Here is a 26,163-nt window from a genome sequence, read left to right as displayed (position 1 = left end):
ATGTAACTTCCACCACCATCATCCTCACACCTCATGGTTCCCTTTATAGCCTCACCCACTTCCCACTCCACATCCCTTAACCCATGGCGACCACTATTTTATTCTCCATCTCTATCACTGTGTTATTCCCAGAATGTTATATATATGGACTCCTACTACAAAGCATGTAACCTTTTGATAATGGCTTTTGTTTTTTACTCAGCATGATTCCCTGCAGGTTCATTCAAGTTGCTGCCATGTATCAATAGTTCACTTCTTTTTGTTGCTGGATAGTATTTCATAGTACTGATGTATGACAATTTAACTGTTCACACACAATAGTTTCCAGTTTGGGGCTATTATGAATAAAGCTGCTATAAACATTCATGTACATGTTTCTGCACTAACATAAGTTTTCATTTCTCTGCAATAAATGCCCAAGAGTGTGACTGCTGGGTCATCTGGTATCCATTTTTAGTATTTAAGTGATTGCCAAACTGCTTTCCAGAGTGGCCGTACCATTTTATATTTCAACCATCAGTGTATAGTGATCCATTTTCCTGGCATCCTCACTAACAATTTGGTGTCACAATTTATTACTTTATCCACTTGGATAGGCTTGTAGCAATATCTCATTGTGCTTACAATTTACATTTACTTGATCACTAATGATGTTGAATATCTTTTTGTGTTCTCATTTGCGTCTGTGTATCCTCTTCAGTTAAATGTCTCTTCATGGCTTTTGCCCATCTTCTAATGGGATTGTGTTTTTTGATGTTGAGTTTTGAGAGTTTTTATATACTCCAGATACAAGTCCTTCATGGGATATAGAATTTTCAAACTTTTCTTCCAGTCTATAATTTGTCTATTCATCTCCTCTGCAGGGTCTTTCACAGATCAAAAGTTTATAGATTTGATGAGGTACAATTTATCAGTTTTTACTTTTATGTGTCATGCTTTCAGTCAGGCATCTTGTGTAGATCTATTTCTGTATTCTCTATTGTCATCCACTGATCTATGTGTCTATATCTCTTCCAGTATCATACTTTATTATTACTATTGTTGAATTTGGAGAGTTCTTTATATATTTTGGATACAAGTCCTTCTTCAGATATGTGATTTGCAAATATTTTTTTCCCAGTCTGTGGTTAGTCTTTTCATTTCCTTAACAATGTCTTTTACCTTTTTTAAAAAAAAGATTTATTTATTTTATAGAGAGCAGGTGGGGAGGGGCAGAGGGAGAGGGAGAGAGAGTCTTAAGCAGACCCCACGCTGAGCACAGAGCCTGACATGGGGCTCGATCTTATGATCCTGACATCACGACCTGAGCTGAAACCAAGAGCCCAACACTTAATGACTGAGCCACCTACGCGCCCCTCCTTTACCTTTTTTAAAATTGATTTCCAGCATGGCCTAAGACCATATTTTTAATGATTGCTATTATTAAAATTCATTGAGGTTTTTTTTAATGGCCCACAAAATAGTTGATCTTTATGAATATTACACGTGCAATTGAAAACAATGTGCTGGGGGCGCCTGGGTGGCTCAGTCCGTTAAGCGTCTGCCTTCAGCTCAAGTCATCATCTCGGGGTCCTGGGATGAAGCCTTGAGTTGGGCTCCCTGCTCAGCTGGGAGTCTGTTTCTCCCTCTCCCTCTCCCCCTGCCCCCCGCAACTTGTGCTCTCTCTCTCTCAAATAAATAAATCTTTTAAAAAAAAGTAAAGACTATGCTGGGCAGAATTTTGTACATCGTTTAGGTCAGACTGTTTGATAGTGCTGTCTAGGTAATCTGAAACCTTACTAATTTTCTGCCTGCATGTTCTGTCAATTTCTGAGAGTAGTGTGGAAGTCTCCAACTGTGATTGTGTTTTTGCCTTGTTCTCCTTTTAGTAGTGCCATTTCTAGTGTATTTTTAAGCTCTGTTAAGTGCACACGTATTTATGATTTTTATCTTATTGGAAAGTTGACCTCTTTATTGTCTAATGTTCCTCTTTATTTCTGATAATATTCTTTGTTCTGAAGTTTTTGTCTTATGTTACTATAGCTACTCTGCAATATTTTGCTACTGTTTTTGCTTTCTCGTTATCTTTTAGATCAATTAAATATAAGAAAAACCTATTATACCTTCATTTATTTCTTTTTAACACTCTTGTTGGTGAAGATCCATATTTCAGACTAATGTATTATTTCAGCTTGAAAACCTCTTTAAAATTTTTTGTAGAGTAGGACTACTGACTATGATTTCCATCATTATTTTTGCTTTTCTGAGAAAGTTGTTATTTCTCCATCATTTAAAAATTACCCTTAGGGAGATATAATTTACATACTGTATAATTCACCCTTTTAATGTATACTTCAGTGACATTTAGTGAATTTACAAAGTTGGGTAACTATCATCAAAATCCACTTTTAGAACATTGCTCTCACTCCCAAAGATCCCTCATACCATGTCAATCATCTTTCCACCCCCAGCCCCAGGCAACGACTAATCTGCTTTCTTCTCCCTCCCAGTTTTATTGAGATATAACTGACATACATCATTGTATAAGTTTAAGGTGTACAGAAATCTGCTCTCTATTCTTATATATTTGCTTTTTTTGGAATTTTCATATAAATTGAATCATACAATACTGAGTCTTTTGCATCTGGCTTCTTTTGCTTAGCATAATGTTTTTGAGGTTTATCCATGTTGTAGCAGGTGTCAGTATTTTGTTCCTTTGTATTGCTGAATAGTAATTTGTCTGTTTACTTGTTGATGAACATTTGAATTGTTTTCATTTTTTGGTTTATGAATTATGAACATTTGCTTACAAGTCTTTGTGTGGACATATGTTTTCATTTTACTTCTTACCTAGAGTGTAATTGCTGGTTCACATAGTAAATTTATGTCTAACATTGAAAAAGTTTTTCCAAAAGAATTTTGTCTGCTTTAGTAAGTCAAACTAGTTTTAGAAAAGATTGAATATACTACTTAACAGATATTTGAATAATACTATTCTGTATTTTGTTCAAGGTGATGATATTTTTAAATGTGAAACTACTCCTGGGCACCTGGGTGGCTCAGTTGGTTGGGCGACTGCCTTCGGCTCAGGTCATGATCCCGGAGTCCCGGGATCGAGTCCCGCATCAGGCTCCCTGCTCAGCGGGGTGTCTGCTTCTCCCTCTGACCCTCTTCCCTCTCGTGCTGTCTCTCATTCTCTCTCTCAAATAAATAAAGAAAATCTTTAAAAAAAAAAATGTGAAACTACTCCTGTGTCATTAGATTATTACACCTTTTACATCAGAACTAAAGTGCATTATATTTTACATTTTAAGGAACTAACTGCCAAACTTTTCCGAAATGCCTGAACCAGTTTACATTGGCACCAGTGATGGCATGTTGATTTTTAAAGATATTTTTTCTGGGTATAGAATTCTGACTTGCATGGTTTCTGAGGAGAAATCTGATGTAATTCTTTTTTTTTTTTTTTTTAAATTCTGTGTAATGTTTCTTTTTTCTCTGGATGCTTTCAAGATTTTCTCTTAGCTTTTTTTTTTTTTTTCAGCAGTTTGACTATGATATACCAAGGGGTGGTTTATTGGGGGCTCTGAACTTGTATTTGTGGTTCAGTGTCATTTAAGTTGGGGAAGTTCTCACCTATTATGACTTCATAAAAATTTTTTAAATGAATCAAATAAGTTCCCATTCCCCCTGACTTCCTTCTGGGATTATAGTTAGACTGTTTTATATTATCTTGGGTCTTTTTTTCTGTTTTTATTTCTAATTTTTCTCTTTGCATTTCAATGTGAGTAATTTCTGTTGACTGATCTTCAAGTTCACTGATTCTTTTCTTGGCTGTGTTGACACTGGCGGTGAGCCCACTGAATGTATTATTTATCTTCACTACTATGTTCTTCATTTCTAGCATTTCCATTTGATTTTTTCTTAGAGTTTGTATTTCTCTGCTGCAATTACCTTCTACTTTTGCATGGTATCTACCTTTCCCATTAGAGATTTTAACATGTTAATCATAATTAAAATTCCTTGTCTGATAGCATCAATATCTGTGTCATCAGATTCTTGCTCTGATGATTGCTTTGTTTCTTGGGAGTATGATTTTTCTTGCCTTTCTGTGTGTCTTAATTTTTTTGTTTGAAGCCAAACATCTTGTGTAGGACAGTAGAGACTAGTAGAGACTGAGGTAAATAGTTTTTATGCCTAGAAATGGACATACATTTCCTTCTGCCAGATCTTTAGAACACGGTTTTGAGTTCCCCTGGTTAGGAATTGGACTGGGTTTGAGGTTGTTCTCACTGTGCCTACCCTCAGTACACCACGGGTTTCAAATTCCTATAGTGATTCCTTCTGCTTAGGGGGAGCGGTGGTTTTCCAGAAGGCTGCTTTTTTCAGTACTGAGCTTTAGGTCACCCCTTCACACTGCTTCAGATTGTCTCTGCATGCTCTTCTTCCTCTTCTGTCCTTTTCCCAGCACTGTTCTGCTATTACTGGTTACTTGAACCTGTTTGCTTAGTGGTGTGGGGAATTGGGAGGGGGCAGTTTCCGTTCTTCTGTGTAAGCCCCAGTCTTAGGTACTGGGTCCCTTGGTCTCAGGGGTGTGGCCTTCTCAAGCCTTTTGCCTCTCCCCTTGGGTAGTTGTGGGCCCAGCTCATATTTCTGCCATTTTCCCAGGAGCAGTTGTTTTCTTTGTTTTCCTCTTTCCTTCTCCCAGCTGCAGTGGGTTGGCCATCAGGCCGAGTCTGTGGTTTTTGCCTCCACAGAGAAAGGCATTTTCTTCCTGGAGGTGATGAGAGAAATGCAGATGTGGAGAATCTTAGCCCTCCTACCTGGCTAGTGTTCTTCTCTTCAAGGTCTGCATCTCATTGGCCCTTTCGTAGGGCTCTTTCTGATCTTTTCTGAAAGCAAAAGTACCCATGCAGTACGTGCCCTCTTCAGTAATAAAATTTTTTTAAAAAGTACCCAGTAGGGTTTCTGGACTAGGGACTCCCTCAGTTTTTGAGGCTCTCAGAGGCTTCACTCTTTCCTGCCAGTTTATATTCTGCCTTCACCAATTCATCGATAGTTCGTACTGAACTCTTCTTACTGGTTTTCAGTAAGCTTACTCCAGATAAGTGAGTGCTCACATCTTTCCTCCCACAGAGACTGTATCTCCTCAGATTGTGGGCAAGTTTGTTGCTCTGCAACCTCAGCTCTCCAATGTGTTCAAAAAAATTCATGAATTCGATGTTAGTCTGGCTTGTTTTTTGTCTTAACTAGGGGAATGAGGTTTCTTCGAGCTTACTGCATCCCAGAGTAGAAGCTATCTCCTGGCTGGTAAATTTTAGATTTCTTTGAGCCCAGGCTGCTCAGCCCCTCAGGCCCCTTGTTGCTACTCATACACTGGAGTGTGCAGAACACTTCCTTCTTATGACTGTTGCTCTCAAAATATTCTGCTGTGTTTCGTGGTAAGTGCATGTTGACTATTTCGTGATACTCCTGTTTTGGGGCATTTCAGATGCCCCATTTATTCCTTCTGCTTCCTCCTAGCAGATACCACCTGGTCATATTTTGGGTTTCATTGGGATATCTTTTCGTCTCAGTTTTGTTGTAGGTGTTGTTTATGGGTTTTTGTTTTACTCTTCTAGCACTCCATCTGTTCTCAGTGGGTGATTCAGGGAGATTCAGAAACTGTAATGCCACTGCTGCCACTTTCTCTCTAAAATCTTGCCTTTCTTTTTCAAAAGATATTTTTTCTAGGTATAAAATTCTAGTTTGACAGTCATTTTCTTAGTCTTTTGGTTAATGCAGTTTCAGAATTCAGTAAATATTCTGAGGGAAAACCTGACAGAATATTGGGCCATTTTGCCCACTTCTCACCAGAATCCTGGCTCTTCAAGCCTCTAATATTTTTTTCTCCATTCCAAAGAGACCACCCAAAGCTCTGCTGGTTTCTCTCCTCTTAGTAGAGGCCCTTGGTCTGGGACTCCTGTCCCCACCCATTTGCCTCATGCCCAGAATCAGCAAATGTCCTGAGGAAAAAATTGGCTGCAGAGTGTCATCGCCTCTCTTTTCCAAAGTCCTGGTTGCCTCATCATTGCCTTAACATCTGCCATTCCAACAGATGTTTTAAATTTTTATCTGGCTTTTCTGGTTACTCTCTGTGGGAATATTAGTCTTCTACAAGCTACTCCATCACGTTCACAGAAGTCCACCTACACACGGTAAGTATTTTCAAACTAAATCTTTTCCTCATGAACTGTAGAAATTGCTGAAGGGCGATATTTTAGGAGATTCCTTTTCAGGTAAATCCATCACTGCTCTTCAAGAAAAAAGACTCTCGGGATGCCTGGGAGGCTCAGTCGGTTAAGTGTCTGCCTTCGGCTCAGGTCATGATCCCAGGGTCCTAGGATCGAGCCCCACATTGGGCTCCCAGCTCAGCAGGGAGCCTGCTTCTCCCTCTGCCTGCCACTCCCCCTGCTTGTGCTCTCTCTCTCTCTGGCAAATAAATAAATAAAATCTTTAAAAAAAAGAAGAAAGACTCTCAAAGATGAATAAAAATGGCCAAGACTGAGGGAAATTGTGTTATTATTGCATCATTTCCCTGACCTCTGTTTTAGGGTAGAAAAGGTAAGGAATTATTGAAGTTGGTACTAGATTAATTAGGTTAGAAAACTACTTTTTCACAAACACAGCAAAGATAGGTATTAGTCCTAACTTATGTACTTTTAGGGTCCGAGTGAATGAGGCACTACTCAAAATTATTTCCTCTTGATGTTAATTGTTCTAGTCAAACACAATAATCTTCTGTCTGCTTTTCAAGGACTCAGGCATAAGTGCTCACAATAAATCATAGGAGCAATGTCTCTCTTTGGAAATAGGGAGCTCCATGCTGAAGAGTCTGCAGAGAAGAGGAATGCCCTTGAGAGTGGAATTTACTCAGCAAATTATCATGCTTTCTGCCACAATGCCACATACTTCCTTGACTGGATATCCCACAGCTGTGCAGAATGTATCAAGAAAAGATTAGATTGTATCTTCTGTAAGGTCTTCATCCTGGAGGCTCTCCAGAAAGGGTGATAGGACCATAGAAAAACGGGAACCTGTCTTCTGTTCATGGGCCCTGTATGGTCGTAAAAGCAGTGTTCAGATCTTAGCTCTCCTCTGCACCAGCTGTATGACTCTAGGCCACTGACTCACCTCTCTGTGCATAAATTTCCTCATCTCTGAAATCATCCTAACAGCATTGGCTTCATAAGGCTGTTGTGAAGATCAACTATCGTAATGGGGCAAAAGTTATTTGTAAATTTCAAAGTGCAGCATACCAATCAGGGATCAGTGTGATTGCTGTTGCTTTATCTCATTTTAGTGCTCCTGGAGTCCCAGGGCTGGAAGGGGTCTAATCCCATATTTCATCCAAAGCTGTAATCTTTTCAGTGTCCCAGACAGATGGCCTTTTAGCTTCTGCATGCAGAACTCTTTTAGAGATAGGGTAGATTTCCCATTTGCTTGTCTTCCAGCCCATATGCTGAATCCTGGGAGTTCGGGAACTTCTGATCTCCTACGGCCGAGGAGGGTAGGGCAGTGAAGACTTCAGAAGCCCAGAGCTATGCTGTGTGTTTTGTTTTGCCTAGTTTTCTGATTTGGGAAAGTGGTAGCCTCCTGTTGGGATGTCTAGTCAGTTCTGAAACTGGGTTTGGCGTAATCTAGACCACCTTCTCTAAACACAGGGAAATTCCTAGAGGACACCAAGTGCTAGTCCATCCCTCAAGGTTTTCTTTGGGTCTTTGGGATGGTTCTTCCTCTGAAAGGTCAAAATTACCTGTGATTCTGATGAGGGCTGGAGGCACCTAGTGACCTAAGCTGTTACTCAACAGGATGGGGCAGAAGAAATACTTTAGAAGCAGGAGGGACTATTTTAGCACTTTCAGGTTATCTAAGGGACTAATTTATGCTGACCTTTTCTTCTATGCAAAAAAGAGTCATAGAATCTGAAAAGGTGATTTAATCTTATTATTTGAGATCATACACAGGTGTTGTTTGACATTAGTTCTTTTCATCTGAGGTTACCAAGTGCTACCTTCTTAGCATCAGATCTACATAAAGTTAGCATAAAGCTTTGTTCTCTGCCAAAAGGTTGCAGCAAATGATCTCTGGAGGTCTTTTCTGTCTCTAAGATAGGTGTACAATTTTTGGATTCCTTCTTGTAATCCTTCTGGAATGACTTGGACTCTTTTCCAGTCTACTTGGGATAGGTTTCTCGAACAGCCTGGAGAGAGCAGTAGCCTGCATGGTCTGTCACCCTCCCTTTGGTCTAAGACTCTCTAGTGACTTGTAGGACTCTTATTTATAGTTCTAGTATTCTAATATTGGAATTCTCCACAGACTGCTGCTTGGAGAAGTTCAACGTCTCTTGAGATGGTTTCAGTGAAAGAATTCTATCAAAAAGAATTTGCTGAATTATGATTGCAAACAAAATAGCTTTGTGGGGACAAAATATAGTCCTGACAAGGGGGCCTCATGTTTATTTTCCAGCCTCTCCTCCCAGTGCTTCACTTCTAATATCTCTGCAGAAACATTTCAACAGAGAACCCTGTGGAAATTGAGACAAGTTATCTTCTCAAAGTCCTGAACTCCCTGTTCCTACTTCAGAAGGAACCCCCCTGTTCACAGCTGCTAAAGCTAGCCTGAAGTCCAGTTCCTTCCCAAGGCAGTTCTGTTTGGATGTTGGATGCACACCTTTCCAAGCATTGTGGTCTCCAAATGTAAGTTTAATCGCATAAATGTCTTTCTGTAGCCTGGAAGAACTTTATATACCTTTGTGTTATCAAATAATGTGATAGCGTCTCATATTTTGCTGGTGCCATTTAGAAATTTTACTATCCTAAGGGGATTTGGGAATCATGGCTGCGTCGTTTTATCTGGGTTATATATGGCTCCTTCTTTCCAGGGTAAACAAAGTTCTTCATATATAGCACGCACACGCGCATTTTCACAACACCCAGGCTGAGAGACTTGGGAGGGAGTGGGAGCTAGTTCTCATTCTGTAGGTAGCAGCGGTAAAACATGGAGAGGCAAACATGTTTGCCAAGATGCTGATTCTCAACTCCATTTTTTGGACATTCCAGGGTGTCTCATAGGCTCTCAAAATGCCTCACAAAATCACTCTAAAATTCTAAAAGCCAAATTCATCTTAATTGACTTCAATTTTTTTGAAGTTACAGCATTTTGGGGTTGGGGTGGGTATGTTTAAAAAAAAAAAAAAAAAAAACTGCAAGTAAAATCAACAAAATGCCAAACTCAGAAAACATTTGGGAAGCAGTGGACTAGACCGTAAGTACCAGAACAGGCATTAAAATAACCCAGGTCAGGTACTGAGAAGTATAAATTCTTGACTCATCCTCCATGAATCTGTATTTAAATACATATCTTATGGGATGGCATGTCTGAAGATACTTTTGGGCAGGCTTTCTGCAGCACTTGGGGATGATCCTAATGACCTTTTGGGGTGACCTGATTTTTTTTTTCACTGCTAGAAAGGTGAAAAAATGTACATTGATAAACTTGAACAGTGAGCAGTTTAGTTTGGCTGGAGCACAGGCTTATGATGGGAGAATTACACAAACATGTTGGGAAAGGTAGGTTGGGGCCACATATTTGAGGGCCTTGAATACTAACTGAGGTGTTTCAACTGTATTCGATAGGCAGTTTGGAGGCATTGATGGTTTTTGAACAAGGGTTGAAGGAGAAATATGGAATGGCCAGAGTTAGACTCTAAGGATATTAATAGGACTGAAATGTGTAGGTTTGGCCCAAATTGAGATAAGTGAAGACAGAGAGATCAATCAGAAACTTTCAACAGTCTCGGACGAAAGATGTTATGCAGGTTGTCCAACTTGATTGTGAGCTCTTCTTGCACTGGTGTTTAAAAACAGGTGAAGTGTTACCTCTTGAATTTCACAGGCTTTCTAGTTAATGCTGGCTCAGATTTCTCCTGGCTCAGTTGAAAAAAATAAAAGGATCCTTTGCCTTGCCTTTCAAAGGTACCTGTTCAGAATGGGGTTCTCAAGCTGTGTATAGTACTCTTGGCATCATGAAGTCTGTGTGGTTCCATGAAGCCCCAAGTCCAGATTGACCATCTTTGGTTTATTGTGTTAAAAGGGGACATCACATAGACCAAATCTGAGGTATTTAACCCATACATGCTTTCAACTTGTCACCTGTGAGCTTGAGCAATGGGGCCTTATTTCATTCTGACTTTAGAGGACATGGAGGAATTTCCCTGCACTCAGGGTGACAGCCACTATTTGGCTTGTATTTGAAGGGGCAAATATAAGGGCGGTGCAATTCTGACCTGGGTTTTTCTAGTCAATGGCTTGGGATGCCCAGCAAATATATAAAGGAAAAGTTGTTTTAATGAAAAAAAGGTTATTTTTCTGTATCTCTCATTATGTGAACTTTTAGCAAAGGAGACTTGTCCCTTTACATATTTTGATGATAAACAAATTCTGTCATCTTCCCACTAAGTAAGAGAAATAATGCAGAGAAAAATTGTAGAATAATTTTAAAGTTATGGGAGTACCGTAGCATCCACAGGAACCTTGGCACTTAGAGTTTGACATAAGCCCTTGGCGGTGAGATGGGTTCTGTTCCGTCAGCTTTGAAGCAAAGGAAACCTATTGCATCACAGGTAAGTTGGTATATTGATGAGATATTGACTTTGTTGCTGCCATGTCCTTACAGAGACTGTTCATCTGGTCCCCACTGTTCCACTTATTGTGACGATCTGTATATTTTTATTTCAGAGAAGATCTGAACCATTTGATTTCTATTTTGACCTGCTTTCATCACTGCCCATGCCTATCCCGTTCCACTAGGTGGCACTCTTACTGCAGCCTTGCCTGCTATGCGAAGCAGCCAGGCGGTGGGCTGAGCTGTGCTTCCTGTGAGGATGAAACGCTTGTGGGTTGCCTTGTCCCTCTACTCCCGTCAGCACCAAGATGCTATTTCATTACCTGCCTGCCTCTCAAAGTCTTGTAAATGTTAACTGAGCACCTACTCGGTGCCGGGTGCTGTGGTAGGCACGGAGGCAAGATCTGAGCTCCACCACTGTCTGGGCCCTCCAGGGGCTCAGAGTCTGGTGGCAGGGGGCAGGGGCCAGGGATATAAGAGCTAGAGTAGAGGGCTACAGCAGGGGAGAGAATGCTTCTCACTGGAGGCTCTGGGGCCCCTGACCCTGATTTGTGGGACTGTTGGCATAGGGTGAGGGGGCTCCCTGGCATGCACTGGAAGAGAGAAATGAGCACTGTTGCATTATTTCCCTGGCAGTGCCACTCTTCAGCCCCAGAGGCGAAGGGAGGAAAGCAGAGGCCACGAATGCTCCCTCCCAGCCCAGGAACAGACTGGGCTCTCTCACAGTCTCAAAGACAGATGATCAAACGCGTTCCCACTGTGCCAGAACCAATGAGTGCAAATATCTATGGCTCTCTCATTTGATTTTATTTGTTAGGTAATTTTTTATTTTTGGAATTTTATTTTGGAAAGTAAAAAAAAAAAAAAAAAGGAAAATCACACCCACAAGAGTAGCCACTGCTCATGTTCCTACCAACAAAAATTAATCATTCTTAACATCTTGATATATTGATTTCCAATGTTTTCTGTGTTTATACTTTTTGAAAATTATGCAGACAACATATGAATTCTCATTTGTTTTAATCTGTGTGCTTCCCATTCATACAGGACCAGTTCTGGGGTTCTGTTTTGAGGTCCCAGAGTGCTCTGACATAAATGCCCCTCAGCATGATGGCGGCAGAGAGAATTGTTCTTTTGCTCTACCTTTTCTTTCTCCTTGCGCCTCAAATGCACACTTACTTTTTCTTCTAGAGTTTAAAATCACAATGTAGAAAGTGTGTCAAATGCAGAAAGATGAAAATAAACAAACCATCTATGGTTCTGCCTCTTGGAGAGAATCATAGTTGATGTTCATTTTGGTACACTTCCTTCTAGCCTTTTTTCTACATAGTTCTTTAGAACATTAGCTGTGTATTGTATTTAATATTTTTTAAAAGATTTTATTTATTTGTCAGAGAGAGAGAGGGAGCACACAAGCAGGGCGAGGAGCCTGATGTGGGGCTCGATCCCAGGACCCTGGGATCATGACCCGAGCTGAAGGCAGACACCTAATGACTGAGCCACCCAGGCGCCCCTGTATTTAATGTGTTATAATGTGCCTTTTCACTGAACTGTTTATGTATTTAAATATTCTTCTACCTCATGATTTTTAGTAGCTGCTCAGTATTCTGTCCTATAGAAATCTCATACTTGATAATTACTATTGCTAGACATTTAGTTGGTCTCCTTTTTTCCCCATTATAATACTGTATGTTCTTGTACGTAAATCTTTACATGAATGTGTGATCATCAGGATAAATTTCCAGAAATGGAACTTCTGAGTTGAGTATGAACATTAGAAGGCACTCTTTCATTGTATTTTTCTTTAGCAAGGTAATATCTTTATCATAGACTATGTAGAAAGCACAGATCTACAAAAAGGAGAATATAAAAGTCACCCATATTTTTATCACTCAGAGGTAATCACTATTAACCTTCTATCACAACTGTTCAGTCTTCTTTTCTCTATATTCTACATACTCGTCTATAAGTTTTTTTACTTAATACATTCTGAACATTCTTTTAGGTTCATTATTCTTCTACACTTTCAGTGGTTACATAGCATTTTGTTGTGTGGAAATACCAGTTTATTTGACCAACTCGATACTGTTGGGCATTTAGGAACAGAAATGTTTTCCCCTACTGTAAAGAAAATGCAGAGATGAGTATTCTGTGGCCAGGTCTGTGCAAAAATCTTTGATTGCTTCCTTTGAATAAATTCCTAGATGTGCAGTTGTTGGTTCCTACATGTATGCACATTTTTAAGCTTTTGGTGGGTATTTTCATCTTACAGGTAGAGTATGGGTATGCCCCTTTGCCCCTTTCTTCTGAAATCTTGATTATCACTGAGGGTTTTTTTGCCAATCTGATTGCAAAGAATTAGTGCCTTATTTTAAAATTTGTATTGGCTTGATTGCTAGTAAAACTGAACTCTTTTTCTTTTCTCTAACCTTTTGCCCATCTTGCTGTTCTGGAATAGGTATTTTTCTTATTTACTGAAGAGATTTTAAAAATAAATTTAAAATATTAATTCTTTGTCATTTGTGCAGATTTTCTCCTCTGGCTAGCTGCTGTGATGAACTATATGTCTTGATTTCCTGATACTAAACTGCAGTTCTAGAATAATCCCCCTTTGCTTGTGGTGGTGTATTCTTGTCTTGCTGGGTTTGGTTTGCTGGTATTTTATTTAGGATTTTTGCATCTCTATTTGTAACTGATGTCAATCTTCAGTTTTCTTCCCCTGTGTGTTTGTGTGTGTGTTCACCAAGTTTTGTGGACAGGCTAACTTTAGTTTTATAAAATGAATGGGGCTTATTTCCTTCTTTTTCTGTATACCAGGAACTACTTTCAGAGCGTGGACGTAATTGGTTCCTTGTCAATCAGAAAGAACTTGCTCATAAAACTATCTAGGCACTGTAATAACCATGGGAGGAAATGGCTTTGAACAGCATAGTTTGCCCCATGTTTTCTACTTCTTTGTGAGTCCAATTTGCTGTTTCCTAGGAGATTATCCATTTTGAGATTTTGAAATTTATTAGCATTTTCCAAGCTTTCTTGACCTATAATCCCCATACCATATAATTCATCCATTTAAAGCCATTCCTAGTATATGCACAGAGTTCTACAACCATCACTACAGTCGCCACAATAAATTTTAGAACATTAAAAAAAAACAACACAAAGAAACCCTGTAGCCATGAGCACTCACTCTCCATTTCCCCTTCATCCCCCCAGCCCTAGACAACCACCAACCTGGTCTCTGTCTCTATAGATGTGCCTACTCTGGACCTTTCGTATAAATGGAATCATATAATATGTGGTCCTTTGTGACTGGCTTCTCTCACTTAGCATCATGTTTCCAGGTTCATCCAGTTGTACTTCATTCTCTGTGTTTTGTTTTTAAATTAATAGACCTTTATTTCTCAGAGCAGGTTTAAGTTTACAGAAGATTGAGCAGATAGCATAGAGTTCCCATATACTTTCCTGACCGAGTTTTCCCCACTAACGTCTTGGACTGGTATGATAACATTTGTTATAATTAATGAGCCACTATTGACTTAATATTGTTAACTCATAACATAGCAATGATATATTAATATAATAATATAGTAAGTTCAGAGTTGACATTAGGGTTCACTCTTTGTGTTGTACAGTTCTGTGGGTTTTGACAAAAGCATAATGCATGTCTACCATCATAGTGTCCTATAGAGTAGTTCTATGGATAATAGTTGGAGCACAAGGGACTTTTCGTGCCGTCTCCTTCCCTCCTCTGCCAGAACTTCTAGCAACCCCTCATCTTTTCACTGTCTCCATGGTTTTGCCTTTTCCAGAATGTCATGTAGTTGGACTCATATAGTATGGAGCCTTTCCAGGTTGGTTTCTTTCACTTGGTGGTATGTGTTTAAGGTTCCTCCATGGCTTTTCATGGCTTGATGGCTCATTCTTGTTAGGGCTGAATAATATTCCATTGTCTGGACATACCATAGTTTATTTTATCCATTCCTGTACTGAAGGACATCTTGCTTGCTGCCAGGCTTTGGCAACTATGACTAAAGCTGCTCTCAACATCTGTGTGCAGGTTTTTGCATGGACCTAAGTTTTCAACACTTGTAGATAAATACCAAGGAGCATAACTGTTAGATCATATGGCAAGTGTATACCTTCTTTTGTAAGAAACTGCCAAACTGTCTTCCACAGTGTCTGTACTATTTTGCATCCCCTCTAGTAATGAGTGAGAGTTCCTGTTGCTCAACATCCTTGCTAGCATTTGGTGTCATCAGTTGTTTGGATTTTAGCCGTTCCAATAGGTGCATAGTAGTATCTCATTGTTGTTTTAATTTGCAGCTCACTAATGACGTATAATACGGAGCATCTTGCCGTCTGTATATCCTCTTTGTGAGGTTTTTGTTCAGATCCTTTGCCTATTTTTAAATTGGATTTTTTTTCTTTGTTGTTCAGTTTTAAGGGTTCTTTGTATATTTTAGATACAAGTCCTTTATCAGATAGTTATTTTGCAAATGTTTCTCCCAGCTTGTGGCTTCTTTTTTTCATTCTCTTACCAATGTCTTTCACAAAGCACAATTTAAAAACAAACTTTTTTAAAGATTTTATTTTTAAGCTATTCTACACACACCATGGGGCTTGAACTCAACCCCCGAGATCAAGAGTCGCATGCTCCACCCGCTGAGCCAGCTAGGTGCCCCACAATTAAAAAAAAAAAATTTAGGGCACCTGGGTGGCTCAGTTGGTTAAGCGACTGCCTTCGGCTCAGGTCATGATCCTGGAGTCCCGGGATCGAGTTCCGCATTGGGCTCCCTGCTCTGCAGGGAGTCTGCTTCTCCCTCTGACCCTCCCTCCTCTCATGCTCTCTCTCTCATTCTCTCTCTCAAATAAATAAATAAAATCTTTAAAAAAAATAATAAAAAAAATAAAATAAAATAAAAAATTTAATAAAGTCCAATTCCCTTTTATGGCTAAATAATATTCCATTGTAAGGATATACTATATTTCGTTTATCTGTTTAGCAGTTGACGGGCACTTGGGTTGTTTCCTTTTGGTCATTATGAATAATGCTGCTATGAACATTTATGTACAAGTTTTTGTTTGGACATATGCTTTCATTTCTCTTGGGTGGATACCTAGGAGTGGAATTGCTGGGTCATATGACTATTCTATGTTTAACTTTTTGTGAAACTGCTAAACTGTTTTCCATAGAAACTGCCTGACTTTTTCAAAGCAGCTGCACCATTTTACATTCCACTAGCAATGTAGGAGGGTTCCATTTTCTCCATATCCTCACCAACACTGGTTATTATTGTCAGTCTTTTTGATTATAGCCAGTGTAGTCAGTGTAGATTGATATCTCATTGTGTTTAGTTTGCATTTCCCTAATGACTCAACGTTGAACATATTTTCATATGCTTATTGGCCATTCACATATATTCTTTTCCTCTTCACTATTGATATTCTCTTCCATGGGAATTCCACGGATTCCACTAATATCTTCAGACAGATGGTTTCCAAATACTTACTTCCAACTCTGACCTTTCTCCTGAGATTGTCTCAGATTCCCGTCTCCTTACTAGGCACTAAGGTCCTGATTGCATCTCCAAATTAGTATATCCCAACTGAAACTCATCAGCTTTCCTCCCAAGCTATTTATTCTTCCTGTGTTCTTGATTCTGTTAATTATACCATTATTCCTCTAATGACCCAAACTTGAAACTTGGCATCGTATCTGCATGTAAGAGAAACAGGATAGGGAAGAGTTGATTCATTGCCAAGTTCTGTGTTACTTTCATAAATATTTTGCATCTGTTTTCTCTTTACTTTTGACTTCTTGATCTCTATCCTCTTTTGACTTTCTCAATCCCTTACTCTCCTCTTCTCTTATCTCTGATCATTTGATCTCAGGTTATTTTTACCTGCCCCTTGAATGACCTGCCCCTTTCTTGACCATCCTCATTTGTGATCAGTGTATAACTTTCTGCCTTGGTTATTTTTATGTCATCCAAGATTTAAACTATCATTTACCCACTTGTAACTCCCAAATATATATTTCTAGTCCTGAAATATCTTGAGAACTTCAGACACATTCATCCACTTATCTACAGGACATTGCCACTGCACAGACTTTTCAAACTTAGTGTTTAAACTGAACTATTCCTGTCTCAACTGCCCCTAGACTTGCTCCACCTCTCATATTTCCAGTTGATTGTAGCACCAGCCATCAAATATTCTTAGGACAGAATCTGGCCATCATTCTCCTCTTTCTCTCTCCCCAAAGCCAAACATTCACAAGTCTAATCTGTGGTTTTTATCCCCATGCTACTTCTTTGTTCCAGCTTTTATCATCTCTCATTTAGATTATTTCAGTGCTCTTCAGTCTGGTCTTCCTGTGTCTAGTTTCTCACCATGTCCCTGCAGCCCCCTCCACCCTGACCACTGACACCAAGTGATTTTCCAAACTGAAAATTTAGCCATGCCATTGCACTGCAAATAACAAACAAAAACAAAGACAACAATAAACAACAACAAAATAAAAAGAGGAAAATATTTACAGTCTTCTTGGTGGTGCCTCACTTTCCTAAAGGGTATATAGCTCAAGCTTAGCCTGGCATATTGTCGGGCTTCCTACCTACTCCTTTAGTTTCATTTCTCCTTATTCTCCCACCCCCATCTTATCTTAGGTACCAGCAGTACTCTGGACATTTAACATGTTCCCTCTGCTCAGACTCCTCTGCCTGCCTTGTCTGCCTTTGTTCTTCAAAGCCCTGTCCGGGTGTCCCCTACTCTGGAAAGCCTTTTTCCAGCACAGTGAACTACATCCAGCTCTGGGATTCTTCTGTACTTCACACAATGTCATATCGTAACTCTTTTGTTTATGTGTCTGTCTTCCCTTCTAGGCTGTGAGCTCTTCAAGGACAGATTGTGGCTGTTTTTCCAGCTATATAATAAGTGCTCAGTAAATATTTATTGAATGAATGATTAAGATGTTCCATGGGCTGAATTGTGGTCCCTGAAGTCTAACTGTATGTGGCATTGAGTGTGAAATAATATGATAACAGAGATTTCACATCTTTTATTTTCTCTCCTAGTCGACAAGCTCAAACCTTGCGGTTTCTTGGAGGTAGGCATGATCACCTGGCTGGTATCAGAGGGGATGATTGATAAGAATCTGTTTCAGTGAACTTGGACTTAATGCTTTCTAGGGGCTCTGTACATGAAAGAAGTGCTTCCATCCCCTCTTTGCCTAGCTCTTGGTGTAACTTCTGATAGCTCCCCCAACTCTAAGAGTTACTTCTGGAGCAGTGAGAGATCAGATCCCTTTAGGGGGATGGGCATTTTTATGCCACATGGTGTCATCACTAGGTGGCTGTAGGGCTTGGGGTTCCAAGAAACAATCTATGGACTGGGACCTCCCTCTAGGGGATGAACAACTCAGTGGGAGAGAGTAGGAGCTTAGAACATGTCCAAGAACCTCTAGTCCCAGGGCTTTGGGGAGTTTATGGTCCCCTCTGGGCCTGCAGAATACAATCCCTCAGGGGCAACAGTGCAGTTTGGTAGAGAAAGCCCAGAGCTAATCTGGGCTCAGATTCATCAGGGTCAGCACATCAGTGTGGTTTCCCTGGGCTCTGTGGAACTGAACTTTAAGACTGCTCTTCCTGGGAGTGAGATTCCCAGGAAAATCTCAGGGGACCAATTACTCACCTGTTAGATAGGCTTCAGGAAGACCTGGAAGAGTCTTAGGAAGTCAGGTTGTTGAGCCCAGTGTAGCCTGCTGCATTGGATTTTATACCCTTTACCATGGAAACCTGAGCACAGGAAGACAGAAGTCGTGGTGGGGGGGTGGACTGTGGCTCAGTGACCTTTTTTCAGTAATGTTCAGCTATAAAGTCTTTGTCCTTGGGAGATTAGCACTGCCCCTGCTAGAGTGGATTCTCACTATGTTATGCTTTCCCCAGTGGACCTCCAATCCCAGTTAGGCCAGTGCACTTCCTTCTGGACTAAGTGGCTTTCTTACCCTGATACCTTGGTGAGCCTAATGGGGATTAATACTTAGTAGACTTTGGTTTTATGGAATGAAAATTGTTGTTTCTGGTTCAGAGAGACTAAGGGAAAACTAAAATTGTAGAAATGTCTTTGCAATACTGTATAACAGTTTATAGAAACGCTTCACATATATTAATTGATTCATTCAATTGTCACATAACCCAGTACTTGGCACTTAGTGGACATTCACATGTTTGGCATCTGAATGAGCATGGGGATTTATTATCCTATTGTACAGATGTGGGAACTGAGACCCAAGCCTGTGAATTGAGTTTCCTAAAATCCAACTCTTGAGTTAGTCAATGAAGAGCCTCAACCTGAAATCAGGCTCATTACAGGTCAACATTTACTAAGCACTTGTTATGTGACAGGCACTTGCCAGTGATGAATAAATATGTTCCTCAGTTTTGGGGAGCTTATAGGCTTGTCAAGGGGCCAGACACCTGGGGAAATAATTTCAACACAATGTGCTAAGTGTCATGATAGAGAACTCTCTGCAATGCTATGGAGTCACAGAGTAGGGGGGATGCCTGATCCAGTCTAATGAGGTCATGAGAGGCTTCTTGAAGAAGTGACACCTCAGTTAAAATTTGAAGGGCCAGTAGAGGTTGGTCAAAAGTAGAACATTCTAGGCTGAGAGGTCAGCATCAGTGCAGGCGCAGAGGTGACATCCAATATGGTATGTTCTGGAATTGCTGGAGTGTTCGTTGCCAAGGGGGAAGTGGCAGGAATGGTGACTAGACAGGTAGGCAGCAATCAAGCCATTGAGGGTGTTAACTTTGCCTGGTACACCATTAGCTCCCAACCATTGCTGACTCATTCAAATTGCCCAGGGCACTTAAAAAATATAAAGATGTCCCATCCACATGCCCAGTGATTTTCTTGATCAGCTGGGTTTGACATTCACTTCTGGAGGCAATAGGAAGACATTGGGAGGTTGGTAGCAGGAGAGGGACATTGTCATATTGGATCACGCTGGTGGTGATCTACACGGAGGCAGGTAGATTTGAGAAGAGGGTAGTACTTCTGACCAAGATCAGAAATGGAGTGTGAACAGAGAATGGGGGAATAATAGATAAATTCAGCATGGGACCTGCTGTATCTGAGGTTTTATAGGCCATCCAGATGGGAGGGTGGCTGTTTTGTTCTGGAGCTCAGGGCGAATGCTTGGGCTGGAGGTACACACCTGGACCCTCTCCCCGTGGAGGGGGGGTTGAAGTCATGGGAGTAACAGAGATCTCTCAGAGAGAGTGTGTGCAGTGTGCATCTTCAAGGATTCTATCCCTTTTTGTCTTCAGAGGTAGTTGTCATGGAGAAGCAGAAGCTTTTTGTGTGTTTGTTTCGAGTGTTGCAGTAACGCAAGGTGGGGTAGTGAACAGGGCATGAAAGGTGGAGTTGGGGAACCTGCGGTAAAGCTCGGCCATTCTGCAGCCCTGAGCGGGTTCCTCCCGGCCTCTCAGCCTCCAGGTCTTTGCCTGTAAAGCCAGGGTAGTAGGGCTATCCACCTCACAGAGTTACTAGGAAGATCCAGTGAGAACATGTCTGTGAAAACTACCATGTAAAGAACCATAAAAACATTCGTTTCCCTCCCCCAAGAAACTGGGACCAATATGTGGGAATTACAAGGAGGCAGATTTTGACCTAGTATGAGGAAAGACCGATGCCTCTGAGCTGTTGAATGATGGGAAGAGTTTTGGGAGAGGGGAAGGTCTGAGACTCCTGGGGTCTTTAAGCAGAAGCTAGGTTTCTGGGCTTCTGCTGAGAGTTTTGTTGCTAGCGGTAGAGTCACCCTGGATGACCTCTGAGCGCTCCTTCGTGGCTAACATAATATTTGAGTTATTAGGACACTTCTTTTTTTAAGATTTATTTATTTATTAGAGAGAGAGAATGAGCCGGAGGGGCAGAGGGAGAGGAAGAGAGAATCTGAAACAGGCCCCAACGCAGGGCTCTATTTTATAACCCTGAGATCACAACGTGAGCCAAAACTAAGAGACGTTTAACATACTGCACCACTCAGGCGCCCCAGAACACTTCTTTACCTTTTTCTGAGAATTTTTACACTACTTAGATTTTTTAAAAATTATAAAAGCAATACAGGTTCATAGTTATTTCTTTTTCTTTAAAATCTCTAAAAGCCCTAGGCATTTTGGTTCCTAAGTGGAGTCTTGATTTATGTAACCCTAATAACTAGGCAGACTGCTTCAGGTCTTACTGCATGGGGCATTTATAGACGTTTTTATTCTAAATGCTCTAATGCTCTTTAATGACCATTTGGTGGATGCTGAAAAGTGTGTGGTGCAGTTAAGACCTCTCTCACATAGAGAGGCAGCGGAGGGGGGTGGGATGGGGGTTGGGGAGGAAGTCTGGGCATTCTGATGTCTCAACAATTCTGAGTTATAGGTTACTTTAAAATGATTGATCTTTATTATTTGCAACCAGAAATGATATTATAAACAGCTAACAATATTGTCAAGTAGAGGTCTTGCTAGAGTATGCTACAATGAGTAGGTAAAGATCATTTGAAATTAGCACACTAATTATTTCTATGCAAATGAATGTTGTCAGAGAGCTTGGAAACAGGTTGTTCTCTGAACTGGGTTAAACATCCCCTAAGAGCTCATGTTTATACTAATTTACTCAGAAACCTGTTGTTGTTGTTTTTTAAATAGATGAAAGGTAAAATATGCCAGCCCATGATTGAATTATCACAAATTTAGCAATAGTTTGAATTGAATTATATTTTTATGTACTTATTTTATTGCCAATTACTAGTGTAACACATTTGCTAAAAGGAGGCCTAATTTACTTGCTAACTTTCTGTACACAGAGATTATTTCTGTAAATGGAACATGTCCACCTATGCTGTTTCATGAGTTATCTTTATAATTTAGGTGACTTCCTGGCTCTTATTTATTTATTTATTTATTTATTTATTTATTTATTTATAAGTAAAGTCTATGCCCAACGTGGGGCTTGAATTCATGACCCTGAGATTGAGAGTTGCATGTTCTACCAATGGAGCCAGGCAAATGCCCCACTTCCTGGCTCTTTTAAAAACATCACCAAAACAGTCGTTCCCAAATAATTGTAATTCCATATCTAGCAAATAGTCTAGCTGGGAAAAAGTTGCTATAAACCATATAGAGGCAAACTACTTTGAAAAGCCAAGAATATAAGAAAACAGACTCAGCCCTAATTGTGGGAGTAGCTTACTTTCATCTTTTCATTCAGCAAGTGCTTCCCAATCTCATGAGGCCCTGGGTTAGCTTTTGATTATCCTTTTTCATTGCATCTAATGATGCCAAGGGGTGGTCGAGTGAAGCTTCTAGTAGATAGTTTGAAAAAGTGAGTGCTTAAATACTCTTGCCTTCCCCACCTCACTCCCTGCCCCTGGTCTTCATCCACAAGAACTGGTAGATCACGAAAGAGGGCCTGTGGTGACCTGGACTTCAAATTCTGAGATGACAGGTCTAGGTGGGGCTGCAGTCGGGGTGGAAGATACAAGGGCAGGGAATGTGGTTGGGATGGAAGTTGGGAAGAAGGGAGAAAGAGAATCTATGAACAAGCCAAAACAGGAAGCTAAAGAGGGTTAGGTCATGAGCTAGACCACAGGAAGATATGTCAGAATTGAAGGTAACAGATACACAGAATGATGGGTGCATAGTCCAAGTCTAAGCTAGTCAAACCTGCTTGGGTCATGGTATCCCAGCAGGATTTAAGCTTTGGTCTGACCACAGAGGGAAGCTGAGCAGCTCCATAATCAGGCTGTTCTATGGAAGCCTTGGAGTTTATATTCACTTATAACCTCATAGATGTCTGTTTATACTAGTAAATTACTCCATACAACTCACTGCTTGGACATTTGTTTTCTAGCAGGCCAACTTTAGGAGGTGATATGTAGCGTGTTGGAAAGAACCCTGCCAGGAGGTGCCAAAACTCTTGGTTTTTAGCCAGTGCTCTTAGACAAGTCATCTAATCTTTCAGAGCCTCAGTTTCCCTATGTATAAAATGAGAATTGAGATGATAAAGACGTATGGTTCATCTATCAGTTGTGAGTTCTAAAGCATAGAAAAGAATTCTGTGGCCTTTGGCATTTGATTTGTTTGACTTGAGGAAAAGCAATACAGTCTCAGCACTACATTTGAGCTGAACTTATGGAAAGCCTCAAAGTCAAAATCAAACTACAAATAGTCAGATCCTTTCCCTTGCTTGTTTGCCAGAGCCAGGGGTGTTAACAGATAGTCTGTGCTCTGTTGGGCCATTTAAACATTTGTGGAAATGGCACAAAGCAGTGACAAGAGTTGAACAGTTGTGCTCCTCGGCCTCTGTAGGTGCAGTAGCTATTAGACCAGAGGCCCACTGTGTTCCAGGGACCCCGATGGGGCTGCTAGTCCCCTAGTGATGCACACACCCCCAGCCAGCCGGAGAGCTTCGGTCCTTTGCCAAAATCGCACCTGGCTCGTTTGCTGAAGGCTGTAGTAAGATGGGCTGCCCTCTTTGGAGGGTGCCTCCCCACCACCCCCCAGTCAGTCCTGCCGGGCTGAGACCAAAGACATAGGGGCTGTTAGTGGACTTTAAAATGTTAATTTAAAAATAGCCCTTAATTATAAAAAATAGCCTTAATTATAGCTTACCACAGGCAGGCCGTGTATTTCGGAGTAGTTTTACAAACAAGGGAATAAGCGAATAGTTGGTAAATGCTGGTGAGTTCTTCATTTGCATGCTGTCCCGCACCCAAATTGTAATACTGCAATACCACAATTTTCAGACAAATTACCAGTGTAACAAATGAGCACAATTTGTTAATTTCCTCTTTAATTGCACTACAAAGAGTAGTGTTTCTGTCTTTTGCCTTTTTGGACATAGAGGCTCATCTTTTTTTTTTTTTTAAAGATTTTATTTATTTATTTGACAGAGAGAAACACACCGAGAGAGGGAACACAAGCAGGGGGAGTAGGAGAGGGAGAAGTAAGCCTCCTGCTGAGCAGGGAGCCCGATGCGGGGCTCGATCCCAGGACCCGGGGATCATGACCTGAGCTGAAGGCAGACGCTTAACGACTGAGCCACCCAGGCGCCCCTAGAGGCTCATCTTTAAAGCAGAAAGACTTTAACGTAGCTAAATCTTTGTCTATAACAAATAAACCTGGTTTTCATTTTCTTTACCCAGCCGGCTAAGATTTATACATTAATTATTCAACTGATGCATCTTAAACATCTTAGTTAAAATACACACTGCTGGCCAGGAATTGTTCAACCCCCAGCACACTTTTGTTTGCCTGCAAGGAATAAATACTTAGAACTGTAAATGGGTAAACTCAGTCTTTCCATGTGGAGAGGTCAACAGAACTCATAGTGAACATACAAAGGATAGAGAACTAATTATTATTGAGATTCAGGTAAGTGAGTTCTTAGGCATTTTAGCTGTCATGCTGTGGAATAATTGCAAACCCACCAGGAAGGAATTGCAAAACACAACCTACTTATCCTTTCCTGAATGGCTACATAGAATTTTTTTCTGTTTTGCAGTTTACGCCAACCCTCTATTTAATCATTAAAAGGAATGTTATTTTAAGTATTGCTTCCTGAGTAACAGTGTTTGACTGAAATCCTACAGAATGGTGACTTAGCCCAGAGTGTGACTTCAGTGTGCTGGCGAGATTTGAGGCAATCGGAGCTATTAGTAATGGAATACAGAGCTCTGTGGCATTTTTATTTAAGTTCTGTTCAAGTTAATATTCCATCTGAGTCATGTAACCATCACTATCCAGTCCCATCAGTGACAACAAAAAATTGTTAAACACCATTTCATAGGCATCAAGTGTTTTGGCTTTGGTATAATGTTACAGTCATGCCTTATTGCAGCATTTTAGTACTATCATTTAAATATCAGTAACAGCAGCAGCAAATATTCTAGGCATACCACAGAACCCCCGTTAGTCGGTATCCCAGCTTGGTGACTAGATTCTTCCTGCTTCTAGGTCTTCGCATGTTCTGTTTCTTGTCCAGGAATGCCCTTCAAGTCTTGGTTTAAAGGCCTTTTCAAGAGCCCCCCCCCCCCCCCCGGTATTCTTGATCACAATACCCATTTGCTTCCTTTATAATATTTGTCACAATTTAAAATGATACTTGCATCTTTTTTCTTGTTAATTATCTCCCCTGCTAGTCTATAAGCTATACAAGGACAGAGACCATGTCTGTTTTTATTCATCTGTGTATTTCCTTTCCTAGCAAAGTAAGTAGGGGCTCTAAATATTTTGATGAATAAATGAGGCAGTGTGGCAGAAGTGTAAGGAGGCCCGCTGAGGGAGCCCTATGGTGCTGAGGACCCCCAAATTAATCTCATGGTTGCATGTGATCCTGCCTAGGCCTGTGGGACTTGCAACCAGTATGCCCACATGCAGGCTAGACATTTCCACCTGATGGTCCACAGGCATTCCCCAGTCAGCATTCCAACCTTAATTCATCAGCCTACCTCTCAAATCTCTTTTTCCTTCTTAGTTATCACTTGAATAATGGCACTGTCAATGCATGTCATCACCCAGGTAAGACACTTGGCCTTCATTTTCCCCTTTCTCCTCCTCAACTCCAGCAGCCAGTCCTGTCAGTGTGTCTTCCTGAATACTGCTTGGATCTGTCCTCTCCTTTTCACCTCCATTGACAAGACTTCGGTTCAGGTCCTCATCATCTCTAATGTAGACTAGTACAAATGCTTTCTGGTGGTCTCTCTGCCTCCTCAGTCTTATACCCTAAAGACCACCTCCCTCTCCACCAAAAGTCAAACACTATTCTCTCTCCTTCTATCTAGAAGTCAATAAGGACTGGCAATGTGCAGAAGTAGCTGAAACTTTACAGAGTAAGAGATAATCAAAGATTGCAGACATATGATTTCTTCAAGATTAATTTCCTTTTTGTTTTTCTGCTACAGATCCAACGGAATGAGCTATTAAAATGCTTTGAGTTTCTGAACAAAAGCACAGAACTGTGCCAGCAGAACAACATAAAGTTTTCCTTTCTTATTTTCCTCTAGCATCTATCTGTGATGGATGGTATGACCATGAATCTTCACTTAAATATGGACTCCTGAAATATCACAAAATCCCAGAGCATCAGAGCTGGACAAAGGCCATCTGGATCTTTTGTCTGAGGCTCAGAGAAGGGAAGGACCTTATTTAAGGTCACACAGTGAGTTAGTTGCCGAATTAGGACTCAGACTGCGTTCTCTGTATTCCTCAGGTAATCATGAGGCTTCACTTGGATGCATTATTTAAACATTTGGCAGCTCTATGACCCCCTCCTCAGACTGCTGTGGCATGACTTCCTTCCTTCCTCTGACTTCTTTTTCTTTTTTTGCTTCTCTTGTACCTCAGTGCTGATCAGTGAGATTAGGAAGAAAGTCTGACCTTTAGAAGTGACATGTGCTTCATTGGTGATTTCCCAAGGGGGCCCTTTGGAGCTACCCTGGGGGCCTCTGTGTATATCAGTCAATGG

Source organism: Mirounga leonina, unplaced genomic scaffold (genome assembly GCF_011800145.1).
Source record: "Mirounga leonina isolate KUSES-001 unplaced genomic scaffold, KU_Mleo_1.0 Mir_101799, whole genome shotgun sequence".
NCBI classification, from domain to species: domain Eukaryota; kingdom Metazoa; phylum Chordata; class Mammalia; order Carnivora; family Phocidae; genus Mirounga; species Mirounga leonina.
Note: the sequence above shows the minus strand (reverse complement) of the source record.